Source organism: Lichenostomus cassidix, chromosome 1Aa (genome assembly GCF_008360975.1).
Source record: "Lichenostomus cassidix isolate B80296 chromosome 1Aa, HeHo_3.0, whole genome shotgun sequence".
NCBI lineage: Eukaryota > Metazoa > Chordata > Aves > Passeriformes > Meliphagidae > Lichenostomus > Lichenostomus cassidix.
Window position 1 is genome coordinate 50,514,355 of NC_139480.1, and position 20,667 is coordinate 50,535,021.

At 40.4% G+C, this 20,667-nt stretch overlaps 1 long non-coding RNA gene across 1 annotated transcript in view; it reads right to left on the bottom strand.

The window, feature by feature from the left end:
• Positions 1-1,222: 1,222 nt before the first annotated feature.
• LOC146443828 (uncharacterized) overlaps positions 1,223-20,667 on the bottom strand; it is a 70,532-nt gene continuing 51,087 nt past the window's right edge. Inside the window, exons 2-3 of the long non-coding RNA XR_014856102.1 lie at positions 6,887-7,147; positions 1,223-4,099 (exon numbers count right to left, since the gene is read on the bottom strand). This is a non-coding gene — a long non-coding RNA (uncharacterized LOC146443828). The remainder of the gene's footprint in view (positions 4,100-6,886; positions 7,148-20,667) is intronic.

Here is a 20,667-nt window from a genome sequence, read left to right on the forward strand (position 1 = left end):
GAAAGTGTTATATTAAGCAGCACTTGCAAAAGTGTGAAAGAATGCAGTGGCAGCTGGGGGCATAAGGCAATGGATTTTGCTGAACTTTGCTGAATAAAGTTGTAGAGAGGCAGCTACAGTGCATGGGAGCCTCCTGTGTAATCACTTCTGACATCAGTTAACTTTTCCATTATCATCACTTCCAAACATCCTTTCAGCCTCTTTCTTCTAGACATAGAACTTCCTTTTGTTTCCAATCCACTGCAATCTTGTGTCGTGCTGCTGCAAACAAATGTGAAATCAATTTTGTGTTTTTCAGCTTCTACGCTCCTTTTTGTCAGGCATCAGCAAAGCTAACATCAATTCCAGGGTGGTTCAACCTTATTTAAAATATTCACCAGTTAGAAATTGTACTAGGCTCTGTAAAAGAGGTGCAGGAGTTAGCCTGGAGGTGGTAAACACATTGAAGCATCACCTGCATGCAGTTAAGTGGGACTATTAATATTTCAGAAGTCACTCCAGACCAGACCAGGAGAATTATTAAAGCCATTTTACTTTTTTTTTACTTTTTAGATATATAATTTCACTTTCGTTGACATGCAAAACTCTGAGTGCTTCCTCCCTTCCCCACACACTCCCTTTGTCTCACTTTTAGTCTCTAACACACACATACCCCCACACACACCTTTTTAATCTATTTCTCTTCTGCACTGGCACTCCCATCACACAGCATGCAGCACTGAGTTCCTCTGCTCAGCTTTGACTTCCAGTACTTTTCCTTCCTCCTTCATCTCCCCAACTCTGAAGCCCCTTTCCTGAGAAGACCACAGACTAGGGACTCCCAACCTTGTATTTTTTTCTTTCTGTGTAAAAAGAAAACTTCTAGATGGGCCAGACAACACTTTCCTAACTGTTCTCCAGGTGAGGAAGCTACTGAATTCAGCTCCACTCTGTGGAAGCAGTTTTACATGGTTTTCAGCTCCCCATTAACATTATTGTACTTTATTCTAAGCACATGCTATTGACATCATATCTGTCATGTTTACTATAGAATAGTAGAAAAGAGAAAGCACTCTTCTCTGATTTACAGGATATTGAAAACACCTGAAATTTAATCAAGAACACATTTGTAATGAGGCTGAAAATGGCCTGTCAAACGCTAGCTGATGATTTCTTAATTAAAAACAACGATAAATCTTCCATATGAGAGGTAAGAATATTTTATTAAGGTATCAGTGTGGGACCACATAGAATACATAATGAAAAACCAAAGGAAGAAAGCTGAACCCCCTCCTCCCCCCAAAACAGCAGGAAAATACTCATCTTAATTCTATGTCTAAAACCAGGCACAAATACCAATCTAAAAGTAATAAACCAGGCACAACCAGTACCTTGGAGCGACCATTCAATAAATTGCTGAAGAAACATCACCATTCCTGGTCTGATGTTTATTGCTAAAACAAAAAAACCTTTTGTTTTTCTTGCTTTGCTTTAGCAGTATGCAAGCTCAGTGGCAGCCCTCCTTTAGCAGCTATCGACTTAGTCCTTGTAAAAGAAAAGTGTTCTTGGAATTCTCCCAGAGACTGAAAAGGGAAGTCCAAGCCACTTAATTCAGGCAAGAAAAAAATACAGAGTATCTCACAGGAGTCTTTCACACGCTGTCTGTGGAACTGATCACAAATATTTATGTGGAGGTTTAACCCCAGTAGGCAGCTAAGCCCCACTCATGCATCTCAGTGGGATGGGGAAGAGAATCAGAAGGGTAAGAGTGTGAAAACTCAAGGGTTCACATAAAGACAGTTTAATAGGTAAAGCAAAAGATGCCCATCTAACAAAGCAAAATGTGCTTTATGGGATTTGTTCACCGTTTCCCCTCAGCAGGCAAGCGTTAAGCCTTCTCCAGGAAAGCAGGGCTCCATCACATGAAGTGTAGTCCAGTGACAGCTAAAGCACTGGGGTGTTGTCAATATTGTTTTCAGCACAAATCCAGAATACAGCACCACACAAGCTACTAGGAAATTAACTCTATCCAGGCAAAACCAGTACAATTAATTAGCTCTTATCTTTGCACCCAGTGGATCACTATTCCGCTTGTTTATCTTTCCCACAGATGTCTGCTCAAAGCACACATATTTTCCCAAAGGAAAAAGGCCTGGTTTTGACTATGCTTCCCATACAAATCTGATCTGGGCCCCACTGGGGCTGTTCTGTTCACAGGCAAGACCACAATACCCAGATAAGGTTTGTCATACACTGCCGAATCAAATGTATAAGCGCCACAAAACTCCCACAGGCATGGGCTGTGTGTGTCAAAACAAGGCTCTGAGCCCTCTGAATCCTCAGCCATGCTGCTCCCGTGCCATTTATTTACACAGGCAGGGATTGCCACCTTCCAGGCCGAGCAGTCTTCTAGACTATAGCAGCCTGCAGCACCTAGGAATTCTTTTAGGATATCCAGCACCAGATGCCACCAAACACCACACAGGAGCAAGTTTGGGGCACCCACACATCCTTACCTCTGTGTCCTGGTGTCTTCAGAAATGAAATGCACTGTTCACATGAAATCTGTGGGACACATCAGCCAGCTCTCCAAGCAAGGTGTTGGGAGACTGGGATTAAGGGACATGCCACAGTTCCTGTGTCCTGCAGAGCCTTCTCGTTGCCTCTTCTGCTTGGGAGGCAGAGAGCACCTTGGGCACAGCCAGGAGGTTTAGGGGATCATTCACTCCCCCTTCACTTGGCAGTCCTGAGCCTGCATCTAGAGCATTCCGTCCAGTCCTGGATCCCTGTTGCAGGAGAGAGAGTGAGAATTACACGAGTTTGGCAGCGTTTTGAAGATGGATAGATGGCTGGAGAGCACACTCTGTGAGGAAAGATGGATGTGGCTGAGTTTCTTCATGCTGGAGAAGGGATGGTGGAAAGGGATTTAATGTCTGTCTGCTACAACTGAAAGTAGATTTATAGGGAAGATGGAGCCCATCTCTGAGGTGCACAGCAAAAAAACAACAAAAAAAAAATCAGTGATCAAAAGTCTCAGCAAAAGTAAATCTGACTGGATATGAGGAAAACAATCTTCATTGTGAGAATGGTTAAGCACTGGGACAGGGGACCAGAGAGGCTATGGATTCTCCAAAACCAGACTGGAGAACTGTGGACTGGGCTGGTAGAGGGTGGGAAACTGGCTGGGCTCCAACAGTGCCAATCCACAGTAACAAGCCAAGCTGACCGTCCCACCAGTGGCACCCCTCAGGAATTAATACAGGGACAATACAATTTATTATGATTGTTAGCAACCAGGGTGATGAGAGACAGCTCACTCCTGGCAAGGCTGCACATGACATCAAACCAGGGGGAGCAGCTGCCATGCCAGAGGGTATAACCATTACTTAGAGGGACACAGACAAGCTGTAAAAATGGACTGAGATGACCACGAAATTCTAGAGAAGCAAATGCCAAGTCCCCCATGAGGGGTGGAATAACCCCATGCAACAGTGCAGGCCAGGGACTGACTGGCTGGAAAGCAGCTTTGCACAAAAAGACTGAGAGAACTGAACATGAGCCCACAGTGTTTCCATGCAGTAAAGGCAGCCAACCACTCAATGGGATGTTTTAGAAAAAGGGTAATCAGCAGGTGGAGGGAAGTGATTATTCCATTCTGCCTGGCACTTCTGAGACTGCATGTAGTGTGTTGTATTCCCCAGTGCAAGAGCTGTTGACATATGGGAAAAATTCAACATTTCTCTAGTCAAGATGTTCCCTCTGGGTTTTTGTAGCTTCTTCTGGTCAAAACTTTCAGAAGTACCACAGGCTCTCAGGAGTGTCAGCTTGAATAACTTTCAATTGGCTGTACCTCTTAGGATGCTTAGGTGGTTCTGAAGCTGTTGCGTTTTAGAATGAAACTAAATCACTCTGCAGGAAAAGGCCAAATATGTTGCAGAGCTGGCAAAGGAAACCCAGCTGAAAATATGTTGTATCAGCTCCTTGCTCACATGCTTTTCTTAATAGTGCTGAAAAAGGTTTTGTACTCTCTTCGGCTAAACTGCTCCTGTCCTTAGCTCATCAGTGTAAGGAGATCCTCTTGCTGACCAGGAGTAATTCTCACCTTGTCTTGGCCCCTGCACTGGTAATTTGAGAGAGTGAGACAAGCAAAAAGGAAAATAATATAGTTTTTTCATCACAGAAGAAAATTTGAAGGTGAGACAGGGAAGGGAGACAAGCTGAAAAAACCTGCAAAATTTTTCCAGATGTTTCCTGGTGTAGAAGGTACTTTATAAAACCCAAAAGCCTGCACTAAATGGTGGATTAAGATAGTTCTTTCCCTTTCTCATACTGGTTTCTCTTAAGTGCAGTAACTATTTACCCACATTAGACATGCAGTCCTGAAAAGAAAGGCTGAGATATAATTTCTAAAGCCATGTGTTGCTTCCAAATAATTTATACAAAGAGACTTTATAAATATCCAGAGATGTCACTCCTCTGCTATGCAACAGTAGCAGATATGTTCAAAGCACCTAATGCAATTAAAGTGCTCAGGAGAGGCAAAGATACAGCAGTGCAATAAAAGTAAACATCTGTCAATGCTTAGCAAACTATATAATGCAATAATATTACATTTAATAGGATAGAAGGAGTTCAAAACAATGATGATTTCAAAAAGAGCTGTAAATAAGCATTTTATCATATAGCACATGAAAAAGGGACTTGTTGCAAATGTGGCTGCCTGGGATGCAAGGCCATAGTCCCCCAAATTAATGAACATGTTGGAAACACAGAAACATCCTATGTGTCTGACTACTCCTGTTTCCCACTGCCTTTTTCTAGATTATCACATCTTGACATCATTGTAACTCTGTTTTGGAAACAGAGGATGGGATACATTCAGTTATACATTACATTTGTAGGCTGCCAGGATGACAGCTTGTTTTTAATGACCAAACACTTGATGACAATCAAAGAAAATTTTTGAGTTCAGCTGACAAAGTGCCATCAAGGAGGAGCACAGCAATGCAAAAAATGTGGGGACGTCTGCAAACATGGCAAAACCACCCATCCACCAGTGTGGCCCCAGGGCAAGGACCTGGTGTTGTGCTGCCCAGAACCTCAACAGTCCATGTTTTGAGCTCTCCAACCTTTGTCTACCAAAGTGCTGAAAAGAAGCTGTATTTTTTGGAAACACTATTTTGACAGATTGATGAGAAGCAATAACTCAATTTCTTTTCCTTTTTCATAACCTCCTGTGAGAGCCCTCCGTATTCTTCTATTCCAGATTCAACACCCAAATATTCTCACTGGTGTTTCTTATCTGGTAAGGACTGAGCAAGGACTATCATCTTATCTGGTAAAGACTGAGCTAGGGCTGCCATCTGAACCACACACAATGACTGGAAGATTCTGAAAGATTATGACAGAGAAGCAAAAGCTCTCTCTGTGGTGGTATTTCACCTTTGTATGATTGCCAGTCTCAGATAAATACCACACCAAGTTTTCTTTCCCAGCCAGATCTGAATTTATCCATCTCTCTTCACTGCAGTGCTTATAAAAGCATTCCTTTCCTTTCACATAAGCCCTGCATTGTATCCAGGACACAAACTGAAACTTTTCTGTATCTCCTAAAAACTTTCAGCACATTCCTAGTCCTTTTTACAGCCCTGGTCAGCCTTTTTCTCTCTGGGGGCCAAACACTGGCTGTAAAACACCAGGCTTTTCCCCTTTATCTCCACTGATAGTCAAAGCTCCAGGTACAAACATCTTCAGGCTCTCAGGAAACACAGCCCAGCATTGCAGTCTTTAGAAGCAGCTTTTATTCTGTACACACCTTCACAGGACATGCCTAGGGACCTCTCTTAGGGCTAAGATGCTCTTCTGTGATTCATCCCACACTGCCAGTGCAGTGATACAATTGAAATTATGTGTCCTGTGACTGCAGACCATTGCTGGATAAAGAAATTACTGACATGGTGAAGACTCTTCTGGAAACGTTAAAATCACTTTCTCCCTATAACTCTTGCTGCCTACATGAAAAAGTATTTCATTCCTAAGAAGGAAAAAAGGAAGGTTGTGCTCTGTGATAGCTGAACCAGAATAACTAGAACTATGGAGTGATGGAGAACAGTTTCTCAAGAGAGGGAGATTTACCAATATTGCAAAATTATTTACTCTGTTTCATATAAAAACAAGTACTATGTGATGTGATCCTCCACAGGAATGAAGATTCTTTTAAAACCCTCTCTGGACCTCCCTTCTCTCTAGTGGTTTGTTTCCTTGTTCATTCCAGACGGGCTCAATTTCCTGTGCCGTTGAATTTCTGCTCTGTCTCTTCCTCCTCTTAGAGGACAGCACTCCTGGATGACCTTTCCCTGTCTGAACTCCTGATGAACAGCCAGGTCACTGAGTTTTTCTAGGAAACCAGAGCATGAGAAGTACAGTTCCAGCTCTTCCCATCCTTTTTCTCTGCTCATAAGGGGTCACATTGCCGCTCAGCCGGTTACTCTCAACTCCTGATGCAGCAGCAAAGGTTTTTAAAATCCCAGAGGGGTTTCCATTCCCCAGCACCAGGTGGTGATGCTGGCAGGGACAGGCTGGGTAGTTCTGAAAGCTGCAGGCATGGCTGGTGTGAAGCTCCCCTTGGCAAAGCCTCTGCTGGGCACAGGCAGCTTCTCTCTGCTGGATGCTCAAAGCTCAACCCTTCCGCACAAAACTTGGATCAAGGTCTCCAATGGATGAATCATGCTGGAGTAATATTTTTGTCCAGTTTTTCCACTGCTCAGCCTTGTAGTTGTGATAAAGATCTAACTACAGCATGAAGAAAAGTACAAATATAGCAACAGTTCAAAAAATGTTCCAGCGACAGCCCCACTTTCAGGGGAGAGAAAATAAGTTAAGTCTGAGGTACATGTCTCACACTTACCTTGTAATTTGCCAGCATAGGAGGCCTATTTGTCGTACAGCTGTGACAATATTTAAATATAGTAATTTTGGATCTGAATTATAGATGATGTTTTGTACTTTAACAGATCTCAGTGGCTAAATATTTATCTTCTCCTCTTTCAGGTGTCTCCTTTTGTTGGCAGATTTCCAGTTCTCTCTGCATTGCTTCTCTCCTTTGGAAAAAAAGGCATTGAATAAGGATCTCTCTTCTTCAGAACTTGGCTCCTCTTTCACTTGGCTCCTGTGGTGAAAGTAATTAAGAGCAATTGATTGCTATAGAAATATTAATATTTATTATTGGTACTGGAGCAATATCCTGAAGCTTCAGCAGCTGTGATATAAATATATGTGAGAGCAATAAGTGTGGTAGGGCAGCTGAGGATTATTACATCGACCACAAGGTCAATAACCCTGCCATCATACAGTTGGACTCTGAAAAAAGTGAAGTAGGGAACCTCCCTGAAAAAAATCATGCAAAACACAGTTGCAATCGTTTGCATGCAACACTGATGTAGTCATTTTAAGCCCTGTTTCTCTTGAAAGGATCTCTGGGCATGGATATCCATGACTCAGTCTTTTGAGAAGCTGATGAATATAGATTGGAAGAAGGAGAATCCTCCATTTAAACTTCTTTACCATGGGGCAGCCTAGCTTCTGCAATTGTGCCACATCCTTCATTCTGCTGGAAGTTAGCTGCAATCATCAGAAAAGTTTGCCATGACATAAGCACCATAAGCAGAGGAGCATTTCTTGGTGTGCCTGGCCCACCAAACCACCACAGTAGAGCATTAGCTGCTAATATTTCCTGCAAAGTGTGTTCTCCCCACAAAAGGCTGTTATGTTCCTTTTGAGGAAGCATATAATGGTGAGATTTGGGAAAGCAGACAGCATCTATCCCACCTTGCTACCACTGCTGTCTTCAGGACCACTGATTCTGGCCAAGAGTGAAGCAATTTCAAATGCCCCCACTCCAATGTGTTCTTTTTTCCAGAAAGAGAACCAGCATGAAAATCTGCCATTGCACTAAGTTCCAGATGATACCATTTCAAGGTACTACAAAGAAAGGCTGTAAACAAAATCCACACATTGAAAAAATATAACAAAGAATGTTTGGGTGTGTCTGGTTTTCCAAAACACAATATAACAGTTTGAAGAACATGGGACATTGCTACATGGAAATTGCTCTGCCTTATCCTTTTGTCCTGCAAAAATCACTTTAAATAACATTTCACCCTGTAGTGCATTGGTGTATTCCTATTTATGTACGCACAGATTAAGAAAATACACACACCATGTAGGTGTCTGAGCAGGTTTTTAACAGTTTTATCTACTTATCCACTAGTCAGGATGATTACAGATAGATCATGGGATGGAATGTTAATGCGCTTTAAATGTATAAAGAGATTTTATAAAAATGACAAGGGCAAATCATTCTAATTAGCTGAGAAAGAGAGAACAAGATGTAAAAGGATTAAAGGAACATTGTCAAATCACATTTTAGAAACCATCTAATTGTAAAAAGTCCATCTTATGACAATTTACACTTTCAATAGCATGTCCTGGTTTTGATATAATTTAAAATGCTCTGGAGAAGGAAATTTCCACTTCCTGTTCATTTTTGGAAGAAATATGAAAACAGAACTCTCGCAAGTAATTATATATTGAACAGTTTATTGGGTCTTACATAAATAAGTTAGAATAAAATAACTTCTCCAAATCTGCCAATTATAGCCAATTTTTCATCTTAGTTCTATTGAAATATATGGGTTTTAAAAAAAGAAGTGGCATTTCTCAAATAGACAAAGAGAAATATGAGGGTACAATTTTTGTTGTGCTGTCTCTGCTATGCTACTGCTTGTGTTCCAGTGATACAATTTAGAACATGTATTCAAAAAGAAATATTGGTTCTGGGAATCTCCTTTTTCAACCCCCAATTTGAGGCAACTAAAAAAGCCCATTTTTCAAAGTTGCACTGCTTAGCTCTTTCTGAAAATGTTTTTTTTTGAAAATGAAAATGAGGTTCCATCTCAATGTCTCAGAAAATGGAGGTCCCTAAAACAAACAGTTGTTTTGAAAAACTTTGTAATATTTTAATTGCATAAGCAGTCCAGAAGTAGCACGTCAGGGAGTTAAGAAGAAATATTTGGTCTCTTTTGGTATTTTCTTTCAAATGTGTCATGCTGTCACAGTAATTCTTCTGAGGAATGATGGACTAACCATGGTATGCTAACACAATTGCAAATATCCTCTTTCCTTTTCCTGCACAGATACAAATCTAGTTTTAAAATTCTGTTATGTAAGTGTATTAGCTAGTCTGCCCTAAAAACATTGCTGACAGTCTTAAATGTCCCAGTTCAAAATATTTTCCAGTGACATCAAACATTTTGTGGATTTTTTCTTTTTTCCCTTGATTTTTTTCTTTTTCCTTTTCTTTTTTTTTGGTTTTTTTGGTTTGTTTTTTTGTTTTTTTTGTTTTTTGGGTTTTTTAATGCCACAGAAGTATCCCACATGTTTAGTTAAGAACTAAGATAATTTTCTTTTTTGGGGGGGAATAAATATTTACTGTTTTCTAAGCAGCCCAAATACATTCCTAGAGCAGACCTGCCATGGGATGCTGTTAAGTACCATTGAGAACTGCTTTCAGGCACTGCTATTAAAATCAAAAACTTATTGACAAATATGAAGAAGTGCAAATAAATGCAGCAGAAAGCAGATATGCTGGGATAATAGGAGAGCTAAGGAGGAGACAATGAGAGCAATGAGAGCCAAGGTTCTGTTGGATAAATCAATGACTCCATGAATTGGCTCACGGGCAAAGATAAAGGAAGCTTGGCACATCTAGGTGGTCTAAATAAAAATGAAATGGTCAATGGCATAATACGATACAGGTATTCACAATGAGGAACAGATAATAAAGAGAGAAGGGTACTGTTTAGGGTGACATAACTGGTCATTACTTGACTATTGCCATAACCTAAAGATCTTGACAACTTATTTCAGAGCAAGGGAGACTTCCTGCAAGATCTTCAGGTTGTTCAAAATTACAAAGCAGGTGAAGGAAGCTGAGTGCCTCAGGCCAGACTGAGTGATAGTTCAACCTGCTGAACACACATTTTATGGTTTCTTGAATTTCATATCAGGAAATTCTAGAAAAGGTTTTAGATGGCAAAGCCAAGGGACAAAGAAAGAAATGTTCTTCAGAGTTAAAATTACTGACCCTGTTCCACTAAAGCTGTGCAGAACTTTGAAGAAAGGACCTTTCTGTGACTCAGCTTCTGTCACTATAGTACAAATAGAGAGTGCAGCCCCAAGCCTTTGGAGGTAAGATGAACTAGATGATGCAATAGCTCTTTTCCATCTCTATTTTTCATGAGTGCACAAACAAATATTCCTGCCTGGGAACATTAATCACTGTTGGGTAGAGGTCTAAATCAAAAAAGGGAAATAATGTTTTGTATATGCTCAGCACACAATGTTCTAATGTTTATAAGGATGTAATTTCCAAACCAAATTTCTTCAAACAAGGCAGTGCATCATTCAGGAGTACATTCATTTTCAAGGGTGAAGTTTCAAAACAAAGTTGTTTTGAGTTACTGGGGATGAAAAGCATATGAAAAATACCTTAAGTGGTGAAAATTACTTTCCTCCTCCTCTTGATTGGATAACTTTGAAAAAAAAATACAAACAGCTGGATTGATGTTTATGAAAGTTTCTAAAACCAATTGAGTCTTGAACTGAGACTGAGCATGAAAGACTTGAGCCCCAAAGGTAATATTTTTTAAAGAAAGTTATAAATGGCTGTGATTTAGAATTGAAATGTCATTTTCAAGCTTGTCAAGATCATCACAACTGCAATGCTACATTAACTTGTGTTGTGCAAAGCTGTAGCCATAATAGAAAAACAAATTCTCCTAATTTCCACTGACCTGCAGCAAGTTACTCTGTCAGGAGATCTGTCACAAAAACTGAAAACAGGGAGGAAGAAAGAGGGTGAGTAGAACCAGAGAAGAGAAGGAGAAAAGGAATATGAATGAATGATAGGTGGGGGAATGAAAAACAAAAATAAAATGAAGATGGATCACAACAGTCTCTCTCTGATTCCTCTATTTCCCCATGGGAGGATAAGAGGTCTGTTGTCAATGTTATTCATTTTTCACCACACAGTGGTGGAAAACACAAGACATGGATATGGTAAAGAAGAAGCCAAAAAGAAGATGAAAATGGAGGGAAGGTAGGAGAAGTAGATAAAATAGGGAGCTTTTAAGGAAACTAATGATTAATGATTAAAGAAACTAATTTTGGAGCTATTGCCAGAATCCCTAGAAGAGTCCTGGAATGATTCTCTGAGTCAGAATTCAGTGAAAGTTCCATTTAAAACCATTTTTAGAAATCTGCAGAAGCAGGGCAAAGAGAGAAGTAGGATGTGTGGAGCCTGGGTGGAGAAAGGGACAGCTGGGAATTGTCCAGGGCTTCAAAACCCTGTTTTTCTTCCTACCCTGGAAGGAGGTCCAGTTGGTGTTTGCCAGCAAGGATGCCCCTCCAAAGCCAAGACTCTGGAAGTACCAGCTGCTGTGGAAGCTCCTGAAGCTCCAGGTTTTCCATGGGTGCCTCAGTGTCAGGGATCTCAGATTAAACAGGCCAGGAGGGATGAAATTATCAAATCTAGCAGCTTTCCTTAAATTTGTTAGCAAATTGAAGTCTTCTGCCAGAGATTGTGTATAAACATTCTCCTTGAAGATCCTGTCTGAAATTTCTACAGCTTCTCAAAGCACTACAGTGGCTGTCCTGGTTGCTGACCCTGCTCTAAACCCTAGTTCTAAAGCATTTCAGGCAGCAGCCTTTGATTGAAGCTTGCTCTTGCTCTAACAGCACAGATTTGAAGCCTTATCAGTTTTCTGCTGATCTAATTTTCCCTCCTCTCAGATGCAAATCGTGTGCCCTCTGTTCTGCATTTTCTGCCTGTCACCAGGTAGTTTTCAGTGAAGGACTCCTCCATGAGTTTGAGCCACAGGCCCTGCTTTATCTTCTTCCAGAGCACCATTCCTAATTTTTCCTGCACAAACCAGTTCTCCCACTACAAACATCCATTCAGATTCTGATTGTCCAGTTAAGAGTGAACTGTTTGCTGCTATTTAACCATAGTCTGATACAGACAGACAGCAACAGAAAATATCAACCTCTCCTCTCCCCTGAATACAGATATTCTCTCTCCTTTCCTTACTCTTATTTTAAACTAGCCATTCTTCCTCCCTAGCCAACAGCAAGAAAAGTTCAGTGACTCATTTCACCCATTCCGGTCTTGCTGACATTTAGAAACAAATGTCAAGTTGATAGCTTATCTGGGAGACAAGAGAATGGCATTGTCCTCTGCTATTCAAAGAACCTTGCTGCAACATTCTTAGCACTTTTTGCAATATTCTACAGATTACATATCTTAAAAGGTATAAATTATATCAAACTTCACCTTTATTTTAGCAAATCCTGAGTAGGTAATAAAAGCATGTATGGCAAGCACATTAAGAATATAGTTAATAAAGCTGATAAGAGAGTGCTTTGATCCATAATTTCCTTTCTCTTGGAAGGAAATACTAACATATTTGTGTGTTAGTTTTAGGGACACTTTGTACCACATATGAGAAGCTTCACTCAACCCCAAGGATGTCTCCCGAAATAACAGAGCCCACAAGCAAACCTTTGGTTCAGTTTTAAGGTGGTGAAAGGCAGGTATCTGGGAGTATGGATTCAAAATTCAGCTGTTTGAAAGATTTCCATTGGGGCTGTTTTTCAAAGACAAATATCTTTGACAAATGTGGGCACATAAATGTTTTGATCTGGAAAATGCTGATTCTGTAGAAAAACAAAGCCCTTTAAAGCAGAACATACCTATAAATCTCTATCTACATCTATGTCTAAACAGAAACGAATTTTGGTTCTGCCACACATCAATAACCATAAAGATGCATTGTGGCACAGAGAGTTTGTGTTCTTGAAGTTCAAAATCTCTGTATTAGTTTGAAGTTCCCTGCAGAAAATATATCATTTTAAGCGTTATAAGACACTGTGATGCATCCCACAGGCAAATAGCTACATTACACTGTGGTATGGCTCTGTTTAATGCATCTCCAAGACAAACACTTTCTGCACCAAAATATATGGGGTTTAACTTTTCAGAGCTAGTCAACAACTTACTTCAGGAAGCAAAGACAATTTTCTGCTTAATTCTTTAGAAAACAGTAATGTGTTGAGTAAATGCAAGTTGATAGCCAGGAGTATTCAGCAATGAGGAGGCTTAGCGTGAAACTGGCCTGGGGGTTTATCTGCACCACTAAAAAGAATGAATATCAGGTAAAAAACTTCACAGGACTGTGGTACTCGTTAACTTTCTGGTGTGAAAAAAAAGAGTGAGAAGCCTCTCTGTAATGTAACTCATTCCCATAACATGGTTTTGCTACTTTAAGGACAGTAAAACATTCTAGGCATGCTTTATACTGAGAGATATATAAGGATAAGTTGGAATTTCATTTTGAGGGAAGCTTTTAGGGATAATTAAATCAGCTCTTACATTATTTAGGTGAAAGGCCTAGGCAGGCAATTAGAAATGTATCCCAAGCTCAACAGCTCTGTGACAAAACATGCAAAGACAAAGTGGACTTAATTGCTTCTTTTTTTTCCACAATAGAAATTCTGCCAGAGGTAAAGACTGAGAAACATTAAATAATTTGTCCAGAATGTCCCCAGAGTTGATGGAAACACAGGCACAGTGTCTGACATGGATTCTATAGAAATAATACTCTATGGAAACTAAGTATGTCTTCTGGGTAGCAATCACAATGGCTCAAGTCTGCCTTGATCAAAGGCAGGATCTGACTGCAGCATGAGACCTGACAGCCTCATATTTAAAAGATTTGAGGGCTGTGCAGTTAAAAGTTACAATGGTTATCTGCAGCAACGGGATCTACATATCTCGGAATGAAAGCAGGGTCTGTCATGACATCTAGTCACTTCTGGTTTTAGTGGAAGTCAAAGCAGCTAATCCTAACCTTTCTCTTCAAATGGTGATACACTTTTGATCACAAAACACAGAGGGGAAAAGAATACAGAACACACACTTTTTAAGTAATTTTTTTTTGTAGGGAGGTACAAAGGTTCTAGGTGTTTTCAATAGATTCTTTGGATCACTTAGTAAAGGAAAATGTTCTGGAAATACCAAGAGCAGTATTCCATGTGGCAACTTGCAGCACAAAAGATAGCTTAACAACTTTCTGCCCACTGCCTGCTTTACTTCCTCCCTCATCTCTACCACTCTCTTGGTGCTTGATAGTGCCTTATCAGTGCTCTGCTCCCTACTGCCTCCATGCATATAATTTTTTTTAACAGAAAGGAATCTCTTCCAGAGAGTTTTTGGGTTAAAAACACAGAGGTTTGCATGTGTGCATATATGTTAAATAGATTTTTGACATCTTTAAACCAATCCCACAGGAGCAGTAGAATGGAAGGAAGTGAAGGAGTAAGTTTTGTCAGGATGTAGTTCACTTAAAGTAGTTCTGCCACCAAAGGGTTCATAACATGAAAAAAAAAAAGATATTTGTAACACTGCTCACAAGCAGAGCAGCACTTTCCAGTCTTACACAAAACATGTTTCTCCACACAGACTGAGAGATTTTTATTGAGCTTTCTGATTGTTCTATTTTATCACTAGAGGCAAGCAGCAAAGCTATTAAGAGCTTTGTTTTAATTGTCTATCAGGTACTATTGCAGTCTTTTGGGTCCCTTTGTGCTACACCGTTTTTAATTAAGAGGTTATGAACCTGCTCACACCCATGAGACTCCATTAAATGCAGCTGGATGGTACATAATGCTTCTGGAATTACAAAATCTGTGTGACTCCAAACGTGCTGTCTTAAGCCACGTCCAGCTAAAATCCAATGGAAAGTTTAATGAAGCTTGTCAGCTTGTCTAATAAAGAATGCTGCCACTCTGTGCAGCGCCGGAAAGCACAGAAAATTTTGTCACAGTGTTTTTGTCACACACGATGAGCACCGAAGCCCAAGCTGAAGTATAGACTAGAAACAATTGCTTTTCATTTGATGTAGTTATGTTGCTCTCTCAAACAAATTCAGAAAACATGTGGAAAAGGGAGAGCTGAGAGTCTGGAAGTAGAGAGAGAGAAGGAGGTAGTTTGAATTTTGAAACAGACTGTTCAGTAAGAGGTAAAATGAAAGGAGGCTGGTGGTGAGCACCTGGTGAGTCCATGAGTTCTGAGTTTTAGCGCACAAATAATTTTTGGGTGATCAGACTTGGAATGACAGCTTTGTTAAGAAGATCCTTCCATTGATAACTGGATCCTAGTCTGCTCTAGGATTTCATTGTGGGCTTCTTAAAGTCCACAATATGGTTTTCCTCTCCATCTGAGAAAAGTAGGGATTCATGTATTTCAGTAGGATTAATGTATTTCAGTACTTTTACTGCAGGATCCCTAAAAGTCCTATAAATTTAAGAAACCGGTTATTTTTGCATTTGTTTCTCTAGCACAATGTGGTTGTTTCTTTAGCATGATTTAATGCTATTTGCCACTCACTTGGTATTTTTACAGTTGATTTTTTTGTGGAGGAATATGTGGTTGTGCTGGGAGCTTTGAACGTGACTGCTGCAAAATGCATTTATTTTGCAATGTTGACCATGATAATTAGAAAGTTAAGGTTAGTGAAATCCATGGACACTCTAATGGCCAGGTTTTTGTTAATAAATTGGTGAAGAAAATTGCTACAGTATTCTAAGGTTGTAGGTCAGATGAAGAAATTATCCTCATACAACATAGATGTCCTCCTATATACAACTCTTCATAAACTTCTAAACCAAGATTTTTCTCTGATTATTATTCCTTCAAGAATAACTGCTCATATCTAACCATGGGAATTGGTGAAACTACAAGCGAGTGAGAAATAAATGAACTATTTTGCATTATGCCCAGCTTTAAAATCCGCATGCTGCCACGTTCTTCAAGGTGAGACTGTGATGGTAGAGGATCCTGGTAAAATGCATGGATATATTCTGAATGATCAGAGAGGTTTTATGCGGGGAAATTCTCGAGGCACAGCTTGTCTCAGAGAAAAAATGCTCTCTGAGTGAAAAGACTGACACAGACATTCTGTGTATGTGACTTCTGTTACAGCCCTGGTTGTGTCTGATGTGTCTACCTGAGTTCCTGTATTCATCATTATTGAGAAATGCACAGAAAGCTCTGGGGAAGAGGGGTGGGAAAAGAGAGGTGCCAGTGCAGCTTTGTGTTGGAACTCTCTGAGAAGTCATTAATAGTGTCTTTGAGTTTAAAGACAGAGCAGGGTATATCTTTTTGCCTTGAGTTCCTTTTTGTTCTGACTATGAGAGAATCACTTCATTGTCTTGCTGATGCAGCCTTGTATGACATATCATTTCTGTAGCTCTTACAGAACTTAAAGATTCTCCTTGATTTCAGTGAGAGGTAAAACACAAATTGAGTGGAGATTATCAGTTACTCTCATCCATCTACATGAATATAGGGTCAGATTTTGGGCTTTCAGATGTGTGATTCCCAAAGCAATCTAATTTAGAGCTTAACATTATGAAGAGTGCCTAAAAGAAGGAAATATTTTTTCAGGGGAAGGAGTTATTGATATGTAGGTGGGAGAGAAGACTAAAATCTGTTTTACCATGTAAGTCCCACCAGTGGGGCTGGCATCACACACCATGAAGGATATCAGGTCACCCATCCTCATTCCCTTCTTTCCTGCCAGTAGCTCTCTGCAGAGCAGGGAGCATGTAAGACAGACTTGGTAGAAACTCCCCATTTACTCAGCCTGTGAGAGCAACAGAAAATGTGCTGGAAAGACAAGAACAGGAAGGACAGGTTTGCTGGACAGCTCTTCATCAGTTCCCCTCAACACTCTATTCTCCTGCCTTCACAGGAAACAGAAATGCAACATTGTTCAAGAATAAATAGAGAAGAGAGAGGGGTTGTGCAGAGGGGGAAAAATGGAACGGAAGGAGAAAAAAGCAGCAAGAAAAATACTGACATTTGTTACACTCTGGCATGGCCTGGAGGTCCCATTTTGTACCCTTCTGCACACCATTATTTCAAACATTACAAAAATATAGCTGTTACCCTGGGAGTGTAAAAATAAACAAATCCTGCATGAAACAGGGGAACCAGATTTACTGTCAGAGGTCTGAAAATGCTGGTAGCAACAAAACACGTTATAAGGGATGGATATCATAAAAGAGAATTGTACAGCTTCTTAGTCAAACCCACATAGATTTCAACAACATCCAAGTTCTGCAAGACATCTTTCAACAGCATCAAAAGACAAGGAGAAAAATTGTCCTTACTGAAAATAACTTTCAACGTGTTCAATGGCACAAAAATCTTTTGGTTGCTGGAACCCAGCATACCAAAATCTAACTGCAGAACTGTAAAATATTTTCAGGCATCAGCAACTATCTAAGACAGATGAAACTGGGTTAGTTTAGGGGAAATATTTGACTGTTGTGGGATATGGCAGCATGACAAAATCACACCTCCTCTGAACAAGAATGAAAAAGATCCTGAAAGAAATGTAAGGTTTTTGTCCCCCAACTGCTTGGGATGTTGGCTTCTGCTGTGCCATACCCTGGGAATATGTGTGCAGCTGCTGGAGGAGAGGTTCTGTGCAAGTCCAGCCTTGGGTAAAGGCAGGAGGAAGGAGCAAGCATCTCCCAGCAGCTGTGAGAAGATCACATCACACAGAGCACGCTGGTCTTTCCAGGCAGCTGGTCAGAGTTCAGCTCCACTCCACTGACTCTTTGAAAAATGAGCATGATGCTTGCTCACTGGAATTTTTAAGCATTTTTCCAGGAACATTTAGCCCTCATACGCAAACACATTTGTCTGAAAAGCTGCAGGAAAGCTCTTGTTTGCTCAGAAAACTCTGGCAAGTTTTTTTAGTGCATCTGTTAGAATCTCTAAGGAAGACAATGAGGACAAGAGTGAAAAAGAGTAACAGTTGATTCTCAGGTTTAACAAGTAACAGGGAAACTTGTTAAAGTTTTTCAGGCATTAATGCCCTTGGAGTAACAGTAATATCATTATATAACAGCCAGAGAGAGCAGTAATGCTCATTGCTGTACACTGAGTACCAGTTACTATGCTAAATCTGCCTTTTCTTTATCTTTTAAGAATTTATGCATGCAAAGTAATGTGCTCAATGACAATTATATATTTTCTCTAATTGCAGGAAAAGCTGTTTCAACCCTTTTAAGGAAGGTGATAAGGGAAAACACTCTACTCCTTTGTTTTTCATTAAAGACTTAGCTCCATTTTTAATTTATTTTACAGCAAATCTTCTAATGCCAAACACAGGCATGACATTTGCTTGCTGGGGGAACTGGGAAATAAAGAAAAGTTCTTTATTATGACTGACAGAATTTAGTACATTTTGTAAGTCAGAATTTTTACACTCACTAAAAAATCTTTGTAGCTATCAAACTCACTTTACAATTTCTCTATATGTTTTGCATGTTTCTAAACTTCCCTAAACCATCTCTTCTATGTGTTTGGACTCTCGTAACTCTCATAACTCTCAATTACTCCATTAGCTGAAAAAGCAGAGGTTCATCTTGGCACCCAACCTCCCAGGGAAGGAAAGGGACTTGTTCCATATGAGACAGTTTGGGTGGAAAAGTCAGCTTGCAAGTCCAACTAAAAAATAAGCTTGAATGCCAATATTAAAAATTTGAAAAGGCAAATTGTGAAGCTGAGGAAATATTGTACTCAACAAGCACACATTGCTTTCTACTCCAAGATTCTTCTTCAGTACTCAGAGTGGGTAATAGATGAGAGAGGAGCTGGCAAGAACAGAAGGGATGTTCTCTGCTTCAAAAGCTGGATGGCTGAGCTTTACTCCAAATACAGCTGCCACCTTTGAGCAGGATGATGGACAAAAGTGTAGCAATAATGGATATATCCAGGAAAGGCTGATTATGTTGTGCAACTCACCTTAAATCTGCTATCTCTTAGTTTGATTTTCATTCCAACCTTAACCATCTTTCAGTATTTTTTTTTCTCAAAACATTTTAATACACTTTAAAATGGGTCTGTTTCTCACACCCTGGAGTGCCTGTTGGCAGGCTGTCCAACGCCAATCTGTTGCATCCAAGGAGCTGTTTGTCATTCTAGTGCAGCCCTGTCTCCAGGAGCCCTGCCATCCCAGTGCCTCACTCCCACTGACACATATGGCAGTGTGTCTTGATGACCATGTGGAGCTGTTCATGGGAAGGCAGAAGTCAAGCAGGTTTGAAGCCACTGTAGCCAACACTAAGATTTGAATATAGTCCTTGCTGATTCTTCACCAGGAGAATGATGAAAGCATTATCATATCATCCATCTGAGACCTTGGATAAACAGCAAAAAGTCTGATAAACAGTAAAATGTCCGAATAACAGTGCAAAAAAAAGAAAAGGTCAGGAAAAAGTGCAAGCAGGCCACGTGTGTGCATTGTTTGGAGACATGTATATGTGAATGAATTCACAATGTATTACAGACTCGTGGCATAACCTTTTGCAAGAACACTGCATAACAACACACTGGTTTTTACCTTGTAGTTGACTGACTTTTGCTGTTTTGCAGTATGATCAAAGAGGAACTTTCCCTTCGGTTGTTTTTCTCCTGATATTTGTGAGAAGGCTGGAATCCTCACTGACCTGTGCTAATAGGAGCCACTCGCCAAAACACTCCAGCTGAAGAGATTGACCTTTGCCAATTGTGAGTTCGTCTGGCAGAAACCAATGGACAGGGAAAGAGCAGGACAGAGGGAGACAGCTCCAGCAGTAATGGGCTGTAATTGAGTTCTCAGCCTTGCTTTAAGTGCCTTGGTGCTATTGTCTGTGAAAGTTGCTCTGTTTTATGCTCTTTGTTAGGTTCTGTCAAGCCCCATTTAAAATAATGAGGTCCCTTCACTCACTTTCTCTCCATAGAGTTCGGAGCAGACGAGACAACTTTCAAAGGAAGAACAAAAACTCATCTGCAGGGAAGAGGGGGATGTTGTAAATTACTGATACCCAGGATTCTTGCAGAGGCAGTTAGCCAGGTGTGACCTTGACAAATGACAAATCGAACACACATTATCCGCTGCTTTCAGCCAACACCTTCTGTTCCCAGGAGGGGCAAACTCACGCTGGATGCCAGATAAACTCCTGCTCCATCTCTCATCAAGTGTGAGAATCCACAACACACATCACAGGAGCAGGATGGATTTAAAGACTAATGGGTCTTAGAAGGGCCTTTATGAAAGTTGTGTTTGAATTGGGAGCAAAGGACGTGTGTGGAGAGGTGCTGAACACTCACAGCCATGCATTTCTCCAATAGAGCTGAAATACCCAGAGTTCCTTTGCATGAGGGACAGCCCAACCATGAAGTGATTGATCTCATGATCAGGTCTGTGCTGTAACTATCCACAGCTGTTCAGGGTGACACAGTATCCATGAGCTGATCCTGCTATTAGAAGTACTAATGAAAAGATATTTTGCCCTTATAGAACTCCTTCGGATCACCTTTGAACGAAATCTAAAATATTAACCATTGTTGAGACAAAGGTGGGCATAGGTTTAATTACTGCTTCTTTTTCTTGTACTAAGAGGATTGGAAATCAGACACAAGTCCAGCTGACTACACTGTCTTTACTGATGAAAGTAGGAGCTTAGGGCTTGAGGGTGGAATGGTCTAACACTTCTGGGGTGAGGAATGAAGGT